General features: G+C 41.0%; 1 protein-coding gene across 3 annotated transcripts in view; it reads left to right on the forward strand.

Moving 5' to 3' along the window:
- The window catches only part of Nfia (nuclear factor I/A), a 540,811-nt gene that overhangs the window by 6,841 nt on the left and 508,442 nt on the right, over positions 1 to 25,528 (forward strand). The window lies entirely within an intron of this gene.

Below are 25,528 nucleotides of genomic sequence, written 5' to 3' on the forward strand. Positions count from 1 at the left end.
CAAGCCCTCTCCCCCTTCCTTTTCCTCCCCTCCCCCCATAACTGCCCTGGCTTACAGTGGAGTTTTGTGCCCTTTCTAATAACTAGCTGGAAAGCATTTGCATGACGTAACCAACATTTCTTATGGGTATAAGTTTTAGCATTGTCTTTAAAAGACTACTTCCACTTTAAAAAAAAAAAACAGCTATTTTATGATGAAAAATACTGACATGGGACATCTCCAGCATCACTTCTTAAAATTAAAAGTTAACACTTTCCCGAAGGCTATTGGAGATAAGAAATTAGAAAGATAGTTTTTATATGAAAGTGGTGAAAAAAAAAAAAAAAAGAAGAAGGTGCATGGGCTACCCCAGCGTGTAATGAAAACTTTTATTCAAAGCCACCAAGTTGTAAACAACTGAGAGGTTGACAGGCAACTGGGTTCAAGCATGCACATTCTAACAGTAATTACCTTTGGCACGGCCACTTATGAGAAATCTTTTGATATCTGAGCCACTTCTCTAATGCTTTAATCATGTAAATCAAGAAATAGATATTGCGTATCAACTTCATCTCACTGTGTTGTGACATCTCTAGTTGAAACTTTCCGACAGAAAACTAAAGAGAGTACTTGCAAAATTTTTCTTCGCTCCAAATGAATCTGAAATGCCTCAAACGCATACGTATGCTCCAGAAGGGACTCTCCTCTCTTAGAACACCTCCATTCTCCCCATACAGCTTCAAAACGAAGGCAGAATAATTCTTCTCCTGGTCACACTAAGTTAGCGACAAGGGGACAGGGTTGATTATGGGAAAATTTGTCTGTGAATTTCAAAAATACACGTGTCTTTCTTCTATCATTCAAATTTAAGATTTATGATGTCTAAAGCAAAAAAAAAAAAAAAAAGTCCTGGGTGATGCTGCAACCAGCTGTTACTCAGGTCAAATTCCCAACCACTTATTTTGTGACAAATTTTTCTTTTTAGAAATTAATACATTATTTTTCAGTCAATAATTGTTGTTTAACCCAATTGTTTACAACTCAAACTTGTTTTAACAGTAACATGCTTGGGCAAGAAGGATCTGGTATGCCTTGCAGTATAAATATCTATTTTCTAAATATGCATGTAAAAACATGTTTCTGTGAAACCTGCTTTATTCTGCTTACCAATTAGAAGCCATCAATGTGCAGTCTACTTCCACAATGGCTCGAAGCTCCAGGTTCATGGAAACCTCTTGCCTGTGCTTGCTTGAATTCATGTTGTGAGCCACATTTCCCATTTCAACTTTTAAATGATTGTCAACTGAGCAACTTTTCCAAATGACTGTTTTCTGCGTGCCTTTGAAGGTACTGCCTAGTGAAGATTTTTCTAGGAATTGGCACTAGCCTTTCAACATAATGACTGAAATATTGGAAATTGCTTAAATGGTAATAAATGAAAAGATTCAAAAACGAAGAGAACCAGGAAATAATAAAGTGTAAGGTAGTCTCAGTAACTGGGCTAATTTTAGAAAGTCCATGGAATACCTATGTATAGACCTTGAATTTAATGCATTTTTATGCTCTTCTAAAATATCTTTATACAGCAAACTGGCCTGATCTGAGCTAATTATTAAATGAACAACTTTAACTACAACCCACCATTGTATGTAACCATATCATTTCTAAGAATATCCACCAACCTCAGATGTTTCTATGCCCTCAAAACATTCTTTTTCTCTCAGTAATAGATTCTAAGAAAAATCCAAATGAGGTGGTAGGGTTGACTTTTTTATTTTCTTCCACATACATTAAGAATGTATCCTTATCGTTTTCTTTGAGGTCAGTCCTGCTTTTCAAATACAATTCGCTGTTCTTAGAGAGCAGCAAATACATTAGAGTGGTTCCTTTTTTTTTTTTTCTCCTTAAATCTAATTATGATCCAAATGTGCTTCATTCAGAAATGTGATTGGCTGCTTCAGCTAGCCTCTGCTCTTCTGCTATCGTTCTAAAAAATCTTGATTTCCTGTTGTTACGGTCATATTTCTCCTGTGAACTTTAGACAGTGAAATAAATGCTTTGTCCTTCCTTATTTTCTAGTTGAGTTTCCTTCACCTGTCCTGAATATTGTCAGGAGTGTTTCTAATTTAAAACCAAGAGAATCAGGGGCTGATTAGAAGACAGGAAATTGGAGGATTAAGCTGTCTGGTTATACTTCCTTTACTTATCAGCACTCAGTAACTCACTCTAGATTGCAAACGCAACGGGACAGTTTTTACAATTCATTGTTCTTTCTGGGTGCTTACATACATACAGCGAGGGTGTGTGGCAGCCTGTGAACTCCCACGAGCGTGCAAATGTATCGGTGAGTATTTCCTGTGTGCACATGTGAGTATAGTGAGAAGAGAATCTGCAGCTGGGAGTTATAAGTGGACACATTTAAGTGGGGTAGTCCCAAACCAAAGGGGGGCTTATAACGGAGGCATGAAAGTTCACATTAAGACCATCATCCCAGGATAGTCCTGTGAAGTGGAGTAAAGAATGGGAAGCTACAAAGGAAAAGGCAAGAGGCGCTAATTTGGAAGTTAGAACTAGACACTGGTAGCCCTTATGCTGTTCCTCTCTCTGAGTTTGGCTCAGATATGCCAGCACTCGTATCAAATAGAGAAGTAACTCAAAACAAGTGAATGAGTTAATCTAACAGGATTCCCAAGGCCACTTTGGGATTCCCTAGCCTCCAGACAAGAATGGGTTCTTTCTTCTTGTGACAGCAAGTCTGCGTGCTCCAGATGGGCTTATATTATGAGATAGATGCAAGTCAGGGAATTAGACGGTAGATCAGGACAAGAGAATAAAGGTTGGTCTTATGTCACCCAATCACCCAAAATTAATGACATAACACAAGTAAACCGATCTTACAGAGTCTTACTGCACTGTGTATATTTACAGGGTGGTGATCTAGAAGCCAGGCAGAAAAGTACCTCGTTTGACCTCATTCTGCCCACTGCCTTGCCCTGAATAAGAATTGGCTGGTTATTTTAGAGAGTTCTTGGTGTCTGTGTAAGTCCCCCCGCCTCCCCCCGCCCCCCGTACTACAGAACAGTAGAAGATGAAGTGCATAGGAAAGTATGGTGTGACAAGAGCAGGTGGTTGGTTAACTGGTAAAGGGGAAGTTAACACGTAAGGGCTTGTTCAGAGAGTCCTCCATCCCTTCACGTGTGTACCTCTGACCAGGCCCAGAGATCAGCTGTTGTTTCTGTTCATAAGTAGAAAGGGGCCCGTCAGTACCTAGCTGAATATTCCACCCTCACAGGTAACAGACTAATGTCTGTCTGGTAGATATATGCTTGATGGTTGGATACTTTTTTATTAAATCTCATCACCAATCTAGTTTATATTTAAAAGGAATAAGGTTAGTAAAGGCTACCCATCACCCGAGGCAATGTACAAGCTAAAGACAAGCCACCTAATCTATAGAGTCCACTTGTTTGCTTTAGACCTACTCGTCTTAGGTGAATTAATAACTAGAATTTCATACTACTCAGAACTTTAGATGATTGAGACCACTCATTTAGAAAGGCACAAGTCTGTTTTCTGTAGAGGTGTAAAGTTTATAATGTGTCAGAAGGAAGGACAGGACAGCAGTCTTGTGACGTGATGTCCACTCTTGATAAGAAAGTGAGCCATCTTCCTGTTGTGTAACAGGATGCTTCAGTGCTATTAAACAGGCTAAGGAACTGTGAAAGGCCTGCCAGGCCTGACGCATAAATCTCATCATTTAAAAAATATCCATTTGTGTGTTTAAGTTCTTGAAGAATGGCAGGAACGTTTTTATTCTGTTATTTAATATCTATTTAATGGATATTTTGCTTACAGTTTTAAGTGGATTGTGCCATTTTTCAAAAAGCCATCTTTTTCACAGAAAAGTGCTTGTTCTTTCTTCTCATTCCTCTCTTCCTCCCCCTATTTCTCATCAGCACAAATGATAACAGAATATTGGTGCTGAAAGTTAGGGTTAGATAGATTTCATTGCCACAAGACTTTCTAACTAAAGGTTTGCTCCAATCCAGAGTTTTCAATGAAAGGATACAGTATAGGCTCTATATGTCTAGTGTCAAACAAACAAACAAGCACCTATTTTCCAGACAGCCAGAGCTTTTTGCCTTTTCTTTCTTTCTTTCTTTCTTTCTTTCTTTCTTTCTTTCTTTCTTTCTTCCTTCCTTCCTTCCTTCCTTCCTTCCTTCCTTCCTTTCTTTCTTTCTTCCTTTCTTTCTTTCCTTCCTTCCTTCCTTCTTTCTTTCTTTCCTTCTTTCTTTCCTTTTTTCTTTCCTTTCTTTCTTTCCTTTCTTTCTTTCTTTCCTTTCTTTCTTTCTTTCTTTCTTTCCTTCCTTCCTTCCTTCCTTCCTTCCTTCCTTCTTTCTTTCTTTCTGTCCTTTCTTTCTTTCTTTCTTTCTTTCTTTCCTTTTTTCTTTCTTTCTTTTTTGGAACCAACATGATATAATTTTTTACTCCTTGCAATCCAGGATATTATTTTTGTATGTGTGGCCCTTGGTCTGCACGTGCTGTTGCTAAGCTGGCATTTTAAATGGGTAGAATAAGGTATGAGGATCAGGTCAAAGGCAGAGGTTAATGATCCCAGGCACAGCAGCCTACACAGAGTCATGGCGCATGGGGAGAGCCAGAACATCGAACCCACACCGGGCACCTGATACAAGTAGCCGAACCACGTTAAACCACATATCCCTACACAAGTGCTATAGACACAAGCCTATACCATCTAAGGGATGGTTTCACCTAAATTCCCAGGACAGCCCTCTCTGCTGCTCACCCTCATATCCTCAACCACCTCCTCCACAGATGTGACTCTTTTACTCATGCTAATGAAATGGCTTAGCAGCTGGATTTAATAAACCCCCTTCAGATGCTGAAAAGATAAACATTGTCAACTAAATAATTGATTTCATCCATTTATTTAAGAAGCAATTAAAATCGTCATACATTGTTCTGGCTTTCTTATTTCAAGAAAATAGTGATCTCACTTCTCATTTTGTAAGTGTGTGGGAAGCAACCTGGTAACAGGTGTTACAGGTAGTACCCCCTCCTCTTAAACACTAAGGAATCATTGAAAGACAAATTGCCCAACACTCAGGTCAAAGTCTACACAGTTTTATTGGTATGGCTTCTAAGAAAGGAAATACAAAAATAATTTAAATAATTATAGAAGGGGCTGCTATAACATCTCAGTGAGAAGTCAAGAGATAAGCCTAACCACACAAAGTAACAAGTGTAACTATTTCCTAGTCAAGCTTCTGGGCTAAGGTATCCTGTGAGGGATCAGTGTGTCTGTGAGAGCTAGAAAGCAGTTATCTATTTGCCACTAAACACGGTGCATGCAGCCCTATAGTAACTACACAGAGTATGGCTGCTACCTGGGATTTGTCGCTCTGGGTACACACCATAGATCAGAAGACAGAATGAGATTCTAGCATCAAAGTGTTTCACTGGACAAAACAGGAAACAACTTAAAGGCAAATACTCTGGGGGAAAGGTCCTAGCCCTGCAAACAACACTGCAGACTTAACCAATGGCATCTGACCCTCTTCTCCAGCAGGTTTTGTAGGTAGAATGCAGTCAGGGGACTGGAGAGTATCTCAAATAAGAAAGGGAGCCCTCAGGCAGGAAGGGCACCTTGCAGATCATGCAGGTGCCAGATATTGGAAGAAGTGTATGGGAGGCAGAAAGGAAGTCTGGGTGTCGAGGATTACCAAGCCCACTCCAGTCACTCTACTATGGCTTTGTGGTTCCAGAAGAGCCTTGAGATCCCCACTGGGATGTGATGTATGCAGATGGGGGATTCCTTAAGCACCCGGGCTAAACAAAATGCCCATTCTCTCCACCCAGCAAGTCCCACCCTTCTTTTGATGCCAGTGGAAAGGAGGTTCCTTTATGGAGTTTTCTCTGGTCTCAGGGGCTAAATGAATCTTTCCCTGTATACGCCCCAGGTACTCTTGCTCAGAGAATACCATCAGTGGTGAAACCTTGCTGAAGCATTTTGATTTGTTCTCTACAGCTGCGTTGTTTCTTTAATATCAGAGTCTAGGCCTGTAGCTTCATATCCCCAGTGTCTAGTTTATGGCATGGACCTAAAAGATCCATAGTTCGATAAGAAATATTGAAAATGTGTGGGCAGCAGGAGCCAATGAACCTCTGTGTTTTCCCAGAGAGAGATCGTCACCAGACTTCTGTTTTACCGCCTGCTCACCAGACTTCTCTCTACCTTTTGTCAGCTTCCTATGTCTACATGGCTCATAAGAACTTTGCACAAGGTGAATACAGCTCACAACATCTCTATAAACATCTCTATAAGAGTACCATTTGCATTTCCACTATGCCTGTGAGAAAACTGAGTTCTTGTTAAGATGAAGAGGCCAATAAGAAGTTTGAGAAAGTCCAAAGCTCTATCTGCGAGCCCTTCATTGCAACAGTGCCAATATGCCTAGTACTGTCACACTCTCATGCAAGATCAAAAGACAGTGGTCTGTAATCATATATTTCATCCCATTTTACAGAGACTACAGGAGCCCTAGAGACCAAAGTTCCTCTAAACTCAAACTCATCCCAAAGCCTAGGTTATAGTGACCATTCTATGAAATAACCATTAGGTCAGAGAACAGGTCATTGTTTCTAGAAAATCAAGCAGGCTTTTCCCCTTCTCTGAGTGACAGGTTAGCAAGAGATTTTCTCTTTTGTTTTCTATTTTCTTTCTCCTTTTGTTTATTCTTTCATCGTCTTGGAAGTAAGCATGTATTATTTACTTATAAAGGTGTTATTTGGGGGTGGAGAGATGGCTTAGAGTCTAAATTTATTTTCCTCTCAAACATGAGGACCTGACTTTGCATTTCCAGGAGTGACATAAAATCCTAGATGTAGAAGCATGCGCCTGTAATCTTGCCACTAAGAAATGAAAGCAGGAGAATTCCTTTGGCTGGCTGCTCATCCAGCCTAGCCAAATCACTGAACTCCAAGGTTTGGTGAGAGACTACGACTCAGAAATTAAGATGGACAGCAACTGAGAAAAACCCACAACATCAGACTCCAGCCTCTATGTGCACATATGGGTTCACATACATACATACAAACATACACACATACACACACATATGCACACACACACACCTTCCCTCCCCCCACAAATACACACAAACACTCATGTGCATGTGTGAACATACATACAAATTGAGATTTAACAATATAATAATACTAAAAATATGTACCTTATGGACTTCATAAGAATGGCAACAGGAGCAGCTGACAGTTTGCATGGGCATCGGAGGTCTTGGAGTTGGAATATGACTAAGTATGTTGAAATCACAATGCCCAATTCCTTCATTATGTCCTTCACCAACGTGTTTGTGTAAGGCTTAGACTGAGGCATGGAGTTCTTCCCATTCCCCAGTGAAGCAGCTGTCAAAAGCACAGACTTCAGATTCAAGCTGGCCCTGGGAAAAATGCATGACATGGGATGAACAGTGCCTAGAAACGTTCTGAATGCATCTGCATCTTCAAAGTGGAAACACAACAGTCACTGTTGTGGGGTTTAATGGAACAGTGCATATTGCACAAGCCAGAAACCTGAGAGTTATCCTGACCTTTCCTTTTGTATATTCTGTCTATCTAACTTAAGTTAGAGCCCATTGCATTTATTTCCTATGTAATTCCTAAATTTTCCACCCACTACTGTCTCCCAGTCCGAGCTGCCATCTTGACTGGCCAACATCACCACAATAGCTTCCTCACTGGTCTTGCCACATCTATCTTTGCCTCCTGCAATTATTCTTCACATCGAAGGCTAAAGGATCTTTTCAGAAACAGGTCATCAGTCATCTCAATGGATTGCCCTTGCTTTGAGAGAAAGAGCAAAACCCCTCAAGAGGCCTGCATGCTTTGCCTCTCCAAGCCTGTCTCGGGCCATTCTTCTCCCTGAAAGGCTTCATCCCTGAAACTGAACTGCTGTCAGTTCTTCAAACTCTCAGCACCTCGGACGCTGGGCACATTCTTCTCCTTTCCCTAGAAATGATTCTCGCTATAGTTAGCATTCTAACTACCATTCTCAGCACACACACATTTTCTTAGGATGCCCCAACCCCCAACACACACACACACATACACACAGAGAGAGACAGAGAGAGAGATAGAGATAGAGAGACAGAGACAGAGACAGAGACAGAGACAGAGACAGAGACAGAGACAGAGACAGACCAAAAAACTGTCAGAGAGCCCTATGGGATCTCAGGGCACTCCAGACCTCGATACATACACAAATTGAGCACTGTTTACATTTGGAAATGTGTGATTGTTTAATGCCTCATTCCCCCATCAGACCATAAACTCCATGAGAGACAATATGTTGCTCATACATGTTTTCTTGCCTCCAGGAAAGTGTCTGGCATGATAGTAGGTAGGGGAGAGATGTTTATTGATCCAGTGAGCAAGTGGGTGGTACAATGTACATGGATGTTAACTACTGTTATTATAAATAATATTTTCCACACAGAGAAATGTACTTATTTACAAGTGGGCAAAGTCTTCCTTACATGTACTTAAAATTGGTTCCTAATAAAATATCAATTAGAAACTCAAGGTAAGATCCTGCATTTGAGCCCTGGCTGTGCTAGAAGCACACCTTGGCTGCCAGATTGCCCACACATGGCTGATGAGAGCTCAGCAATCTCATGATTTAATGTCATTTTTGAGGCATTTGGCAGATGATAAACATTTAGCAAGTGTTCGATTATTGCTACTAAAATATTAATAGTCCCAAATCTTCCTCCCATAATTTGTGTGGAGTTTTAAATCCCCCTCAAACTCTCTTGTTGTCAGTTACATCACCTTTGCAATGGTGGTATCAGTCTCTCTCAATAAAGTCCAGGCACTGTGTGAACAATCAGGCTAATTATCTAGCAGAAAAGCCTTCTTGAAAAATCATGAAATTTCACAAACCTAGGAAGCCACTATAGCAAACTGTAAAAACACAGGCTCCAAATAGATATACTAGAACAAAATCTACACAGTCATTCTGGGTTTGTTCTGACCCTTTCCAGCTTTCCCTGATAGCCCAATGTGAGGAATGAGAAGTCAGTCTGTTCTCTGAGCCAACTATAGCATCGAGGGGTTGATAACGGAAAGAATCCACACAAGTGTGCACAGGGGGGAGTAACAGACGAATGGGGAGGAGATAAGAACCTGTGGTGGAGTCCCTTTTGCCATCACTCTGGAAGCACCAACTCAGGTTGATTGCTCATACATAAAGTTAGGTCAGTTGTAGTACCTGCCTCATGGATAACAAGCTACGTGTGTAAGTCGTTAACAGCATGGCTAGCATGTGTTTCTCATTTATGAAGGGCCAGCGGTCATTAAATTTGTAATTATTTTCAGCAATGGTGTCAAGCACCGTTATTGTCCTAACTACAACAGTTTAGTGTGTCCCTATTTTAGGGCCTGCGAAAGTAGCAAAGTGGTTCAGGAACATCTCACAAATGGATTCTTTCAAAATGGTGGACATGTATATGAAGACAAAGTCATTACTATCCCAGTGTATTTGGTTAATTTGCCCAGTCAGTTTAGGTAACACTAGTTAGTACCTGTGACTGAGACACCTCTCAGAAACCCAGGATTTATTAAAGAACATCAGCTTAACAAGAACCTCATCTCAAGACAGGGAAATCATTGCTTGTGGTGAACGTTCATCCAAGCAAGGGTACTTTCTGCTCAATGTACAAAATCTGTTTCTCAAGCTAACGCTCGGGAAAAGGCATGGGAGATGCCATTGTAACTTACATGCACGGTGATGTGCGGGTACTCTCCTGTTCCCGGAACTGTCAAATGTCTAGCTCAACTCAACACCCTTAGCCATCCTCAGAGGACATCAGAAGCCTCTTGTTCCCTGGGAAGATGGAGCCATGACTGCATACGGAGTCCTCTCAAGTTATTGATTGCCAACATGCTTAATAAACCTAGTAACAGAAACAGCTTCTCTTCTTAAAAAAAAATATATGCATATATATATATATACATATACATATATATATATATATATAATGAAACAATGAGATTATTTTAAATAACATTAAAATAATAATTGCAGATCACATCTACTCAAGCACATCTGTGGTCCGTGCTTTATGGGCTGCCTCTCTTGTCTGCTGTGCTTCCATTCTGTATTAGCCCATTTATCAGATAAGAAGCTGAAGGACTATTTAGGCTGTTGAGATTGGCACAGAAGTAGAGGTGTTTGCTGGTGCTGTGATTCCCTCCCAAACCCACATGGCTAAAGGAAGGAAGTGACACTGCCAAGTTGTACTCTGACCTCGTCACACCACACATACATATAGGAATGCACACATGTACAAGATAAATAAGAAAGTGTCATTAGAACTACCATAAGCAGACAAAGCTACTTTAAAAATAGGTGACTGATCTTTGATTTGAACACTGGCTACACATTCTAATTTAAGGTGTACTTCATAATGGCAATGTCTGCTATTTAAGATTTGAACTAGTTATTAATCATGCTGTTAATATTTTTCCAAGGGAAAATAGACCCCAAGAGCACAGTAAGACTCGGTATTTGAGGCCACAGAGCTACAGCCCTTCTTCACAGGGTAATGGTCAGTTCCTCAGAGACTGAGTCAATGAAAAGAACTACACATCTCTGGCTTCACAGTCCCTCAAGGAGAATCCATAAAGAAATCACTTTCAGCCTTCTCTTTCTTAAGGCATAGAGAATGGGGTTTCTTTAAAAAAAATAGTCACGTGGATTGACTCAGTGATCACTCTGGCAGGAAATTCCACTAAGTCCATGTCAATAACACAGGATAAAAACGTGTAATAAATGACCCATGACTAGGATGCTCCAAAAACAAAATCAAATAGCCACCTGTCATGGCAGTGAGCCCTGTACCCACCAGGGACCAACAGGACTCACTAGGACCCACCAGGACCCACCAGGACCCACCAGGACCCAAAAGGACCCAACAGGGCCCAACAGGACCCAACAGGACCCAACAGGACCCAACAGGACCCAACAGGACCCAACAGGGCCCAACGAGGCCCAACAGGATCCAGAGTAACTGGATTGCCAAATACCAGCAACACACCATTTTACAGGAGTGGCAAATCATGGCTCCAAATAAATATCTGCACACTTGAAAATGAGTGGGTGGGAGTAGAAGATAAGAAAAACACTAAATGCTGTTGAATGGGAATGAAGGGAAACTCAGAGGAGGAAAACGTTTGAAAAATCACAAAGTAACGAAAACCATTAAAATAATATTTACTCTTTTCTATGTTCTAAAAAAAAAAGAATAACAAGATTAGAGGGAAAAGACAGATAAATAGCTGGAAGGAAGCATTTTCAATGAGATTACCAAGTGAAGTGGTGACTCAAACAACCAATACTGCATAACAGTCTGACCCTGCTGCTGTGGACAGACACAGCGTGGGAGCCTGGATGTGGTAATTCAGAAGCCGCATTTTCGATAGCCTTCCCAAACAAATGGATTACACAAAGTAAAAACCACCATGTGACATAGGATGACACTGTCCCCAAAAGGAAGACTCAACTCAAAAACCGCAAAGGTGTTTCTACAACCGGAACGATTGGAGAGGAAGCAATAATCAAAGACATTAGAAGAGGTTGAAAGAGAGAGCGAGCACATGGAAGACATTAATATCCTGAGCCATGCTTCCTGTGTTTTGGGGGAGAGCTAAACAGAGGTCCCACCTACACTCCGCCTTCACAGAGGAGAAGGCAGGGCAGCCACAGTGTTCAGTGAGAGAAAGAACAAAATTTTACCAAGCGTCTTATCTCATGTAAAATTCTAAAATTCTATTTAATTACCAACCTTGATCTTAAAATAAATAAAAATCAATGGCTACAGTTTGGAGACTTCAAATGAAGTTGGAAGGAGGATGGTCTTACTTCCCAGTCACTAAGGAAGTTAAAATGCACACACTGTTCTGTGTGCATAAATCCAGACTACACAGCCATAAAAGAGAATCAAAAGAAAAATAAATTAAGTAAAACAGACTAACAGAAGTCAACAAAGGAATCTGTACAACAATAAACGCAGGTGGTCTAAATAAGATTCTCAGATGAATTTAAAATATTGAGGCCTGATGTTTGTCACCTCTGACATACTTAAACAAAAGTGTTTATGTTAAAAGTGTGGAGAAAGCTGAGTTATTAAATAGAATGAAATGAAAAGAGAAATCATCTCAGTTTCTGGTGTTAGCAAGCTTCAAGTCAGAAGCAAGTAAATAAGGAAACTACCCAAATGTATAATGTTATCTGTCATTTATTCACAATAGCCAATTAGAGGACAGCAAGAAAAAAGTATAGTAATCAATTCCCTCATATATCAACTAACCTAATATTAAATGATAAAACAGAAAAATTAGCCAAAAAAAAACGAAGGAATTGACAGAAACCCAATTTACACCTGTGTAATTTTGTACAGATTCACCCAAATTTAATAGTGCAATTAAATAACGATATGGCATGAGCCATTTGAATAAATATAATTAGAAATATTAAAATAACCAGAGAGTGTTGACCTCTATAAACAGACTATACCATCTTCTAGAATATTCACAAAAGTTTTATGAAAATGTACTACGTTGCACAGTATACATACATGGAAGGATATACACACAGTAAATTCTTAAAGTAAAGGCTTTATGTGCTATCATGACTGGCCATGTGCAATAAAACAGGAAATAATAACAGGAAGTGGTCAATATCACAACAGAGTTAGTTCCAAAATTACCAATGATGGGCAGATGCCCAAATTGCCATTTTTATTGATAGCTGTCCTAGAGGTCCTGAGCAACTCTGAGGCTATGAAACAGAGCACTCCATATAATTATTGAAGGAAGTCTACAGTATTGTTATCTTCAGGAGAGGAAATTAAATTCTTGAAAAACCCCAAAGAAAGAAATAGAAATCCTTGTAACAATGGTTTGCTAAGGCGACAGCAAACTCATCAGGAAACAATGGCAGATAGAAGTCATATAGGAAGCTGGCTCTCTTCCCAACAGTATCTAGAGCAAAATCACAAATACCTAGGTCTTCCCACAGCAAGTAGGCACAACCCAAATAAATGACAAAAGCCATTAGTGAGTGTGGATGCTGAACACACTATACATACTGTAAACACAAGTTGTCCCACCAATTCAAGCTGTAGGTTCAATACTGTTCATAACAAGCCCTCAATTACTGAGCTGTACAGTGCTTTGTTAGAGCTGTGAAATTTACACAATAGAGAAGAACATTTGTTTACTTCAAATTTTCCATTAAATGTAAAGAATGAAAAATGCTATTTTCTTCGTTAAAAGAAGTGTCATTGGACTGAGTTTCCAGGACCATACTATCACCAAGTACAACGTGCTAGGTTCCTAGCAGGGAAAATCTTCTGTTCACAGAGCTGAAGGCCCCACAGGAACTCAGCACACGCTGGCCTTAGAGGAAGCCCAGGTTCCTCACAGTTCCTCACACAGCACTTTCAGCTACCTGCCAGGAGCAACTTCATGCTTTGGGGTTCCAATCATAAAATGGTCATTGAAAATTAAAAATCTGTCACCAGTTTTCTGCATATCTCTGTCCTGTCACAGCTACCCACCCACCGGCGTGGAAGTTTTGCTCTCACACCACAGCCTCACAGCTGATAGGACCTGGGCTGGCTGATGTAGAATCCGAGCTGGGTTTAGAGGGAAGGTTTTGGCTAGGGTTCAGAGCTGAGATTAGGATTACATTGAAGATAGTGTGTTCGAATTGTGGTTGTAGTGGAATACGTTTTCAAAGGGTGTTCTGGAATGAAACTTAAAAACCCAAATTCAACAAAAAGTAGGACCATCTCACAGGCACAATCTAAATTTCCCCTAAGATTCAGAGTCAATAAAATTACCAATATCACAATATTATCCCAAGGTACCCCCAAGCCCCACGATCTTTCCTTTGGGCCTACTCAGGAGACAACCCCCCTAAAACTGCTATAAAACATGGACCTAGCATAGGAGAGAATCAGTCAGAGACTCCTAGTAGCAAGGCCCTTACACCACACTCTGATGAGCTCTTCAGGTCAGGCAAGGATGGAAACAAGCAGAGCTGCTTTGAGGTGGCCTTCCCTGATGCCTGATAGACCAAGGCATCTTTTGAGAAAAACTGATTTAAATTCTCAGTCTTATGGGTTTTTTCTGGCTACTTTATTAAAGTAGCTATAAACCAAGAAAATTGTTCATTTTTACTTAGTATAGTGTAGAATAATCAAAATGCTTTGTCTACTTGCTTTTGAATATGTACTCTTGGGTTAAATAATGCTTGCAATGAGCAAAAATTGAGGATAAAAGTCACAAGTGTGAGTTTTGGCTCACGGCAATAACTAGAGAAGCCTTTACAGTATTTGTAGTCTCTTGTCGACTAAGATTGTTGCTCAGTCCTTCTCTGTCCCCATTGTATTTATTGCATATGTCATATAAGTGACTGGTCCCCACCTTCTTTAAACTGAGTGATGAGCACTCTGGCATCCTCACTACCCGACCCTCTCATTGCCATAACTGAGGGAAACCACAAGGCCTTTCCTACAGATCAGGATGCAGAGGAGTTGAAGTTGTACCACATGTTCCTCTGGAATTGAGGACAAGCTCTGACCTTCACCTTGCCTACCTCTTTCTGTTGAATCTGTGGTAATAAAAACAAAATAAAATAAAATAAAATAAAATAAAATAAAATAAAATAAAATAAAAATAAATTCAAGGTTTTACCTTATTCACATCATTTCCTCAGTAAGAGGAATAGGCCTAATGAGCCTCCTAATGGACACGCAGACTAGATTTTTCTATAACTGCTGTCATGTGAATGGGGTCCTGCCTATTGATTGGCTTAGTGTATCTCCTCTTTGATGGGCAAACCAGTTTAATAGGCATTGAAATGATGGTTGGGTCGTAGTTGACTTTCAGGGTAGCCTGGGCTGTGAGTGTTTAGAATGGGCCCCCTAACCACCTAGTGAACACACTCTCCAAGGAAAAACAGTGAAGACTAAAGAGAAAAGAAATCAGGAACTAGAGGTCTAAGCCTCCAAAGACAAAGTCCAGCCAGTTCACTTTTCAATGGTACACAAATGAGGCATTCTCTTGGTTCTCAGACAGCTTTTACATTACAGGACATTTGTTTATCCCGGCCTCTGCCAAGTGACACAAGGAGCCGCCAGCATTTCTCAAAGGGAAATTTCTCCTAGTCTTCCCTTTAGATACCTCTTCTGTAACTTCCACAATAGCATTATAAAGCGCCCTTGTATATACATCAAGAAGGATTGCTTTCTCCCTTTGAAGATCAAAACCGCCAAGGTGCTCACCATCCCAAGCCCAGCTGGAATATTCTCTATCTCTGGCAACCATTACCATGTTGTGGAGAAATGTCACAGTAATTTTTTCCTAATGTCCCTAAGTCACTAGAAGAGTTCTAGCTCCATGGAGTGATGCATGTCTACAATCACAGGACTTGTGAGGTTTGAGGTAGGAGAGTCTGAATTCAAAATCAGCCTAGGTATCCTAGCCAGATCCTGTTTCAAAAAAAAAAAAGTCATTACAATTATTTTTGAAGCATCTTTGGTTATAAAAGCATCATTAGAGACCTCTGGACTTTGTAATAATAGCTAAGCACCGTGTTCAGGAAGCACACTTTGAAAAGCACTGATCCCCAATGATCTAGAGAAAGTGTCTCTACACGCTGGACCAACCAGGTTGATATTCTGAGTTTTGCTCTATCTTTGACAAGTTATTTGCAAAAGAAGGTTATCCAAGTAAAACCTCATAGTAAACAATACTAGCTTGCCGTGCTGTGGCACTTTGAAGCAGCAGAAGATCCCCACTCTGAGTCACACCGTCCCTGAGTAAAGAGGTTAAGCTGGACTACGCTGGCGTCCCCATGGTGTTCCATCCTAGTAGTCTATGGTAGCTTTATGCCAAAGAAGAACTTTCTCCAGAGATTCTGGTTAGCACATCCTCACTCTGGGAAGGGAAAACCCCAAATCCTCCAAGGTCCAAAACTCTTAGAGAGCCAACATAATTCTATACCATAAAAAAAAATCACTTTATGCATGAAAGTATTAAAACTATTGCATAAGCCACATGTTTAATGAACATAAACAAATTGTCTGTTTAGTCTAGTGCCTCATCCCAAGAAACAGAACTTGTAATGTGCACATAGTACAAAATACAAAATTTTCCAGTCTGCAGCACTTTTATTTCCAAGCATTTAGATAAGAAATATTCCACCTGTGTATCCCGTCACCTTTTTCTGTTATCCACTTAAATCCCTTACCAGACATGTTAGTCCGGTGTGATAAAGACTGCCTACTGGGGACGCTTCAAGGGGGAAAATGTTTATAACCATTTCTAACGGGATAAGGGGGGGTAGGTTGCTCATGACTGTTATTAATTATGATAACAATGAAAACTGTAGCTCCTTTTTGTTCCTTTCCATCCTTACCACGTTTAGCATTGATCTTTATCTGAAATGACAAACATTTTCTATGACAGTTTGCTTCCACCCAGAACATCTGGTATCTGGCCAGCAACTGTAAATTGATGCTCCTGCTCTAGTGTCTGACTCACTGGGAAGGGGCAGGGAGGGGGTGGCCGCAGAGACAGACGCTGCTAAGACATTTAAAATGCACACTCCCCTAATAGGAAACAGAGCAGACTGTGATAGAGGAGGGAATGAGAGGCTGTTTGAATGAGGGTGGAGGCAGGGAGGGTGGAGGGAGCGCCCTGTTACTAAAGGCTCAAGCAAGCTGAGAAGGAGAGAGCAGGAGTGGGGTTGCCTGATAAGATAGTAACAGAAAGCCATGTGATGAAAGTCTGCCTGAACAGAGTCTAGGAGCAGAGAATCACCTGACAAAGGCAACAAAGGGTGGCGGAGGGACGGACGACGCTGCAGTGGCAAAGGGCTCCTGCAGGAAGGCTTCAAAGATGATAGGAAGGCGAATGAGTTAGGAGACTATAGAGAGGGAGAGTGGGGTAGGACACCCTTCCCCTGACAGTTTCCCAGTTTTCTGATGAAGACTAACAACTTCCCCTCCTAGGATCCCCAAGGCATTGAGCCCACCAAGCTAGGAGCTTGTTGACTTCAATGTATTTAATCTCACAGGTGTATAGGCCCCAGACAGAATTTCACAGGGAAGATTGCTGTATATATTAAGGTTCTGTTATGGAAATCAGAAAGAATTCCAGCCCCATCTTTTTCCCACAGACTATAAAGCAATTAATAGAAAGGTTTCGGTACATTCATGGAGTCTTCTGGCAAGATCTTCTGGACACCTATCAGGTCCTGAGCTATGGAATGGCAGGGACCAAGGCCACATAGGAAATAAGACACAAGCCCTAACTTTAGGAATGATAGGCTGTTTCATCACAATGAAAATTCACTTCTGGCCTTTAGCTATTCATCTCTGCAAAGTTTTCTAGGTCCTGAAACAATATCTACAAGTGTCACTTACATAAAAAGAACTTCCCATCTTCATCAAAACAGTAGGCATCTGACCTAGACGGCCTTTATTAGTACTCCTATTATTGCTGGAAATAATGTATCTGGAAGGAACAACCTTTAAGTTACCCTGTGACAGAAGACATTTCTTTGTTCAGGATTGGATTCATGTAAAAACCCAAAAGCAATAATGAAAGAGAACCAGCATTATGGGAGAGATTTTAGGAAGACCATGCCCAGATTCACACAAATTCAAAAAGTATTCAAGGCAGAGATTGGGAACCCTGAGCCCTGGGTGCCAGATGGTTGACTCACTGACAAGCTCAGGAACACCATGCCCTGGGGGCTGGGCAGCTGCCATGCAGTTCCCCATCCCTGGGAGAGTGCCAGCAGGCCGTCAGCACCCTCACCGAACACACTTTTACTACGAAGGTGGGCACTGAGAATCTGTTGGTGTCTCAAGAGATTAAACTAGTCCCAAGCCTCCAGTCATTTTCACACTTCTAACCTGCTGCCCATTGGCTCCTCGGGTAGAAAGGGTTTGACTTTGTTTGTTTTGCTTTGTTTTGTTTTGTTTTGTTTTGTTTTGTTTTGTTTTGTTTTGTTTTAGAGATGGAAAGTTCTGGTTTGTGTAAGTGTGTGTGTTAAGATAGATATTCATAGATAGATGATAGATAGATAGATAGATAGATAGATAGATAGATAGATAGAAGATCATAGACAGATAAATAGAAAAATTAAAGTTACTATTTTACCCTTTGATGAGTATATAGTGCAGTGATATTAAATGCATTAATATTATTGTACAACCATCACCATCAAAATTTTTCACCTAAAAGTCTACACCTATTAAAATGCAATCCCCGCACCATGTCCCAGTACTCAATATTCCACACTCAACTTTCTGTGTGTATGTCCGATGTGCTCTGTGCCTTGTGTAAGTGCAATCATAAATATTTGTCTGCTCCTTGCTTTTTGACTCACTTAGCATCATGTTGTAGCACTTGTCAAAACTTCCATTCTCTTTGGGATACCACTGCATCTATAGGTACAGGTCACATGTCAACCATCTATTTATCCATTGGTAGCTAGGTGGATTGTTCAACTCTTTAGCTGATGTAAATACCGATATGAACATGGTGTGCAAGTTGCCCCTTCTAATGCATTTGGTTACAGGTTAATTATAGGTAGAATCACTGGAGCCTGTGGTAATCAGCTATACCATTTAACATCCTCACCAGTAATATAAAAGGTTTCCAAATTCTCCATAGTTGGCCCAATGCATCTTCCTCTCAACTGCTTGTTTACAACTAACTAGTGGGTATGGTATGGTATTTTAGCATTGTGTGATTCTCATTTTTCTAAAGGTCAATAATGTTGAGTATCCTTCTTGTGCTTAAGGCAGGATTTGGCTCTTCTGCACAATTCCCCATCACTAGTTGACGACTCTTCATGAAGCCCCTCTTAAATTCCCCTTTAGCTGTTAAGATTACACCTTCCCTGTGTCACCTGTCACCAAGCCCCACTGCCCATGAATCAAATCACACTTTATACAGTCTATTACATTGATAAGTTTGAATGCCATGAGAACATGCAGACTAGAAAGAGAGGGAGACTGACTCCATGCCTGGGAAAATGGACCACAGTTTTAAATGTATCCCTCTCATTTGTTGAAGAGTAAATGTGTTTTCAAAGAAGACTCTTTTTATTCATTAATTCATTAAGTGAGCTTTTACTGGGTGTTTACATTTGGTAAGCACCTGTTAGCCTTTAGTGGGGATTGGATAATGATAGTGCTATCCCTTAGATTAAAGGCAGTGGTTCTCAACTTTCCCAATGCTGTGACCCTTTAATATGGTTGCTCATGTTGTGGTGACCTCCAACTATAAAATTATTTTGCTGCTACTTCATAGCTGTAATTTTGCTATTGTTATGAATTATAATGTAAATGTTTGGCACGTGGCTCCAAGGGGATCCCAGGACAGACCCACTGCTTTGTGGGCTTCTTCCATATGCAGTAGGGTCTCATCCATCCAAAAGACAAGACCTCTTGTCGCTCTTGGCTAGCTAGCTCATTGTTTTCTTATTTTAGTGAGAGTATCATAGTCCACAGAAACAACACTGTCTCTGGGCATTTTAAGCAATGACTAGAGCATGCTGTATTTGCTAGACATAGACCTGTAACCTCAGCATGACAGGACTGAAGGCAGAAGTATATATAGTCTATGGCTAATTTGGACTATGTAGTGAGAACTCTATATCAAAATTTAAAAAGTGGTATAATTACGGTTTTAAAAAGAGAATTATTTCTTTAAACAGACAGCCCTAGTGTCCTAAAATATTACCTGTGTGACTCTAAGGAAGTTTCCTAAACTCCTGACCTCAGTTTTCTTGTACATTTCAAGGGTGTGATCATATAAAGTGCTATGTTATATGCAGGCACTTCATAAATACAATGCTAGCTGTCATCATCATTATTATTACATCGATGAAACTTTGTCCTTGTATTTATTAGAATTTTTCCCATTATAAGTTTGTATAAGAGGTTTGGGTAATGGAAGGAAAGTGGTATTCACTTGTTTTGTGTTTTATTTTTCCTTGTATAACTCTATGAAGTTCTCCCACTAGAAAGAAGAAGAAAAAAGAAGCAGGGACCTCTAAGTCCTTTTCACACCACACTGATCTCTTCAAGAATAAAAGAAGCAACTGATTTATAAGCACAAAGTGTTTATAAATACAATTTCAGAAAAACAAACAAACAAACAAAAAGAAAACAACCAAGGGTTTCTCTCTTGTGCATGGACCTAAAGATCAATAGGACTTTTACAGTTACAAAAAAAAATGTTTCTCCCAAGAATCCCTTGTAGCAGATCAATACACAACCACTATAGTGAGTAGAAGGTCTGACATCCAAGAACAGAAATCCCATCCTAACATTAGAAGTATGTTTTCCCAGGGAAACATATGGGCTTAGGCCACAGTTCCCGAGCATTCATGCTTTATTCAAACTTACTCTCTTTCAAGCTTTGCCTTGGGCATCACTACAGGAAACACACTCCCTGTGGGCAAGTCTGCTGCCACAACCACAGACCAAGAGTTTGGAGCCGAGAGGAAGATGCTCAATAGTTTCAACTTTCAGCTGCCCAAACCTTACTCTTTCTTAGAAAACCATGTAGTCCAGAAATGCATTTCCTTGGGTTGTGACTCTTCCTTGCTAGGATCCCAAGCTCTATCAAAAAAAAAAAAAAAAAAGAAAGAAAGAAAAAAAAAAGAAAAGAAAAAAAAACTCACATCAAAGAAAGCTTGGGGTCATTCCTCTTGCACTCAACAGGTGGGCTTGTTTCTTTGTTTTGTTTTCTGGCAAATTCAGATATCAATGTCAAGTTCTATGAAAAGGAATATGCTATGGTTGTCTATGGTCATCTTGACTTTCTGTTCTCTATTTGCATTGTCACTGAGATTTTAAAAAGGGTCCTCCCTACCTTCTTAGTGACTTGAGGAGACACTGCACTTTGCTGTGCTCCAGCGTTCTCAGGCTGGTGGCAGGGCTCAAGATCCTAGAGTGAAAGGTATGAGGGTCAGTGTGATCCCACCCTCCACGGGGCAGTGTACGGGGAGGGAGAGGAAGTGGATGGATACGTATGCTTCCTTTTAAGCTGTGTTCAGGGCCGACTTTTATCTTATTTTGCCTTTAAGCTAAACGGCATGGGTCACATTTAGAGCATATGTTGCTATCACTCGCTTCTTTTTAGCTCAAGAAACGTGAAGGAGTATGGGTATTCTTTATATCCACCACGGTTAGAGTGGTCGCATGTTTAGAAATATCACAAAGCAGTAGTTTCTCTTTCTGTTATATAACATGCCAAGTAAGAGACTGTAGCTAGTGTCTCCCTTTCATCCATGTTATTAGTGATTCAGGTTGGGAAAGATATTTTTTAACTGACAGAGTGTTATTTTACAAGGGAAAAGTTCTTTTCACTTTCCTTGATGTAAAAGAACAGACAATGAAAACATTGCCCCCTTGGATACCCACAAACCCCTCTCTCTCTCACCAAAAGCCTCCTAATGGATGTGCTGTGTACATTCCACTTCCTGGTTCTCCCCTGTAAGAAGCTTTCACTTTGCTGATCTTCCCTTATAAACTCTGGCCAAGAACTCCAAAATCCAAGAGCGCCAGGGAAGAAGTTTCATTAAAAAAGAAGCCCTCTTTCTTATTTTGACTTTAGATAGGCACCAGGTGGTACACATCAGAAAGGTTAGTGGAGTTCCCTGGGTGTAAGACATGAAATGGGTTTAAATAACACTGTATTAGTCATGAGGCAGCGATGGAGTGACGTTGACACGACTTGAAAGTAGTTCTGTTGAGGGAATGAATGTGTGAAAAGAGCTCGCTGCGCTAAGTGGGCTCTGCGATTGTGTGCACACTTCTACGATCCTGTTTATTGATGCCTGAAACAATTTGCAAAATAGAAACAAATCCACAAAGAAATATGTCTGGAATTATTTGTTTATATGACAATTTAAAACACACACACACACACACACACAGGAATCCAACTGCCATATTTCATGTACTAAGTATACCATATGTGGTAGACTCCCCTCAGAAAACCAAACAGCAACCTTTACCATCACACACAGAACAATGAGGAACAGTCCTTTGCCTTGCCTCTTCCACTATCTAGCCAAACAGAATTCCAAGGCAGTCATACTATTGCCCCCTGCTATGCTGATAAGCTGCTGAAGAAAGAACTGATTTCTCCTAATGTAGCTTCAGTAAGATTGAGACACAGTTGCCCAATTTTTTAAAAACAAATATGTGCTTTTAATGAAAACAATGTGTCAGTTTAGGAGAGGCTAACTGTTGCACTTAACTGCTTTACAACTCCTAACCTGCTGGGACTTCTGTACACTCCCTCAAGTCTTAGGACTATTCTCCGTCAGCAGGTGAGGAGTGTGAGGCACTGGGAACCTCATTAGCTTGCACAATCACACCACCTGTAAGAAGGCATCCCCTCCCCCAGCACAGAGTACACATATAAAGGTCTTCTGGTCCCCTTAGAAGCTCTTGGGTTCCTGATATAAGTTGTCATCTAAACACCAGCATTTTATTTCAAGACTCAGAATTTAACTCAGCCTGCTTCCATTTCTGCCAGCTGTTCCACGCTCAGGGGATGCTCTCTCTCTCTCTCTCTCTCCCTCTCCTTCTCCCTCTCCCCCTCACCCCCTCTCTCCCACTTCTCTGGATCCGAGCCTCTGAGGAGGAACACTTGTTGCTATGTGTCTCAGTTCAGAAGGACAAGGGGCCTGGGCTCTGCCAGCTGCAGTCTGGCTAAGTCACTTCTCCAGATTCAAGGTTAATCAACTGCAAATTCCATTAGTTTCATACAGAGTGAAAATAAAGAACAGACAGCCCCGAGTGGGAACCTCAAGTCAGGTGTGGTCCTCCAGGCTGCCTGGCAGGTATCTGTTCTTTCCCTACTTCCAAAAACTGTTCCTTTGACAGGGACACAGATATAATAATAATGACGATGATGACGATGATGATGACGATGATTCCTAAAAATGCCTCTGCTCTTGGAAAAGCCAGCAACATCTCCTTCCTCATGCACCACAAACATTTTACTTTTCTAGAAAGAAGTAAAGATACTTAATCCTAAACTCAGGCTCTTTCTGTCACAGCCGCTGTGGGAGCGTTTCCTAGGTGCCCCATGGTATGCAGCTGGGTTAGGTATGAAATACAGACATCCTGTCCCTTGTCCACTGGCTCAGAAAGGCTACTGTGACTCCAAGGTGGTCCTCGCTTGAGTCTTTGGGCTTCTTTTCACAGTCCCTGATATAGAATGGCTTTAACACACAAAATAAAATCTGTTTTCCAAAGACCGCTTGTGTTGTTGGAAGAACAAAAGTGAACTCGCAAGGACATATTCAAACACATGCTCTTAGTTTCTCATTAATCCAAGTTGAGCAAACAAAAGCCTTGCTGGTGGGATGAAAGAAGTATTATATAGCAGTGCTGAGTGTGCTGGGAATGCCCTTCAAACTGTGCTGCTGCTCCTCTATGGGAGGCTGCCCCATCAGGTGAGGGTTCACTTTCCATTTGACTTTCTAAATGCCATATGGTCATTATCTAAACTCCTTTCTCTTTCCCTGTTGGCTTCTGGGTCGCTGTTTTGCTTACCTAATTTTCCCTTGTTAAATTACTTACCTATTCCTGCCTCCAGATTAGGGAGGTAGGGGGATGTAACTGATTAGGGGACAGGGGGGTGTTATTGTTTTAAAAAGGGAAGAAAAATATGATGACTGGGAGCTTATAAGTTAACGAACCCCACCAAAAAATGGTCCCTTTCTAGTTATAGTTTGCGGAGGAATGAAAGATGCAATTGTCTGGAAGGGAGATCCATGGGATCCATGCTGGCTCAGGGGTCAAGGGTCGTGGCATGCAAAGGTCCCCTTCCCTTTGGCATGGATCCCTCCGTATAACATAGTTTGGCAGCTATCTCCTTGCACGCCGGCTACCTGCCAGTGCAGCTGGTACTGTGTCTGGTGCCGACAACAAAGCATCACTCGGCTACCAGCAGCTCTACATGGGGCCACTTTTCTCAGATGACAAAGAAAGATGGGCTATACATTCTACCATCAGAGCCCATTAAAAGGACTCTTAAATTGCATTGCTACAGTTATTGTTAATTATGTAGTAGTCACTGGAGCTGGGGGAGCTTCCTAAGGAGCAGAGGGTGACTATATGCTTGGAGGGGGGAGGAGGTAGTTGTCATGGAAGGGGTTACATGGAACGAGGACTAATGATAGGAAGCCGGAAGTTTAAAACAAAACAAAACAAAACACCTTGCCTGCCATGTAGAGCCAGGTGGCATAAATAGGGTGAGCCCTTGGTTCTGAAGATGGGTTCTGAAGGCTGGTAGTGTGACTGATGAAGAAGGAATCAACGTGCTGAAAGAATCTTTAATATATGCAGCTTGGAAACTGTCCTGCCCACCCTCCATTCAAAAGGCGGCTTCAGAGATTTCCAGCATTTTCATTTTTTAAGAATAATTTTAAGCAATTTATCACTTGGCTGTAATGCATTCGCTGTGGGCTGAAATCAGTAAGTCCTGCAGTGTGGAGATAAGGCCTGTTGGAAGGTTGGGGAAAGAAGACCAGAGGTTGCCCATTGTCAAATAGCCAGAAAATTAAAATTAAAGAGTCGTGTTTACCCCATTTGGCCAGCTGGGTAGAACTATGTCACTGGATGGGTGTTAGCCCTGTATTTCAAGGGTAGATTCTTTGAGATGTTTTTATTACAGAAGTCCAGTTCCTTCCACTGTTGAGAAATGAAATTGTTGTGTCCCTGTGCCTGGAAACAAGCAGAAGCCCCTGGCCTGTTTCTGATGAATTCCATTGTGCGTTTTGAAATCTGTATTTGTCTTAGTGTTTTTGTTGTTCCTTCTCCAACCCCTCTGCGTGTCTCTCTGAGTGAAGTTTTCAGCTTTAGTAACTCAGTCACTTGTCCCTCAACAAGGAATTGAAAAGCACAAGGATTCCAGAGAGGGGTCCTCAGGAGATTTACCAATCTTCTTGGGCTTATTTTGAGATTTTGGCCCTTGAAGGGAGATGACGCTGTTCTCAAAACGTCTGGCAACTTTTTTCCTGCTACACACTGAACTCCAGCAGAGAGAGGATCCCAGTAAGATGTCATTTCACTGCAAAACACGGCAGCGGCTCTACTGTTGGCTCCTCCCATTCCCACCCCTATGTTCCTCCAGGCTGCCACCCTGGTTCTCTACATACCCCAACCTCTCCTGCCAATTCTCCTCAGATGAAAAGAAAATCCAAAGGGGCTGGGGCACAATGGGGGCAAACGAAGGAAAAAAAAAACAAAAAAACTACAGTCTTTAGTTCCTATCTTTCCTTCTTGGGGCTAATTTTCCACTTCTTGGTTGTTCTGATCTCAGCTATTTGCAATAGTTATATATAATTTAGCATTATACAAAAGTATTGTCATATCAAACATAGTGAAATGGATTCCAA

Source organism: Mus musculus, chromosome 4 (assembly GCF_000001635.26).
Source record: "Mus musculus strain C57BL/6J chromosome 4, GRCm38.p6 C57BL/6J".
NCBI classification, from domain to species: Eukaryota; Metazoa; Chordata; class Mammalia; order Rodentia; family Muridae; genus Mus; species Mus musculus.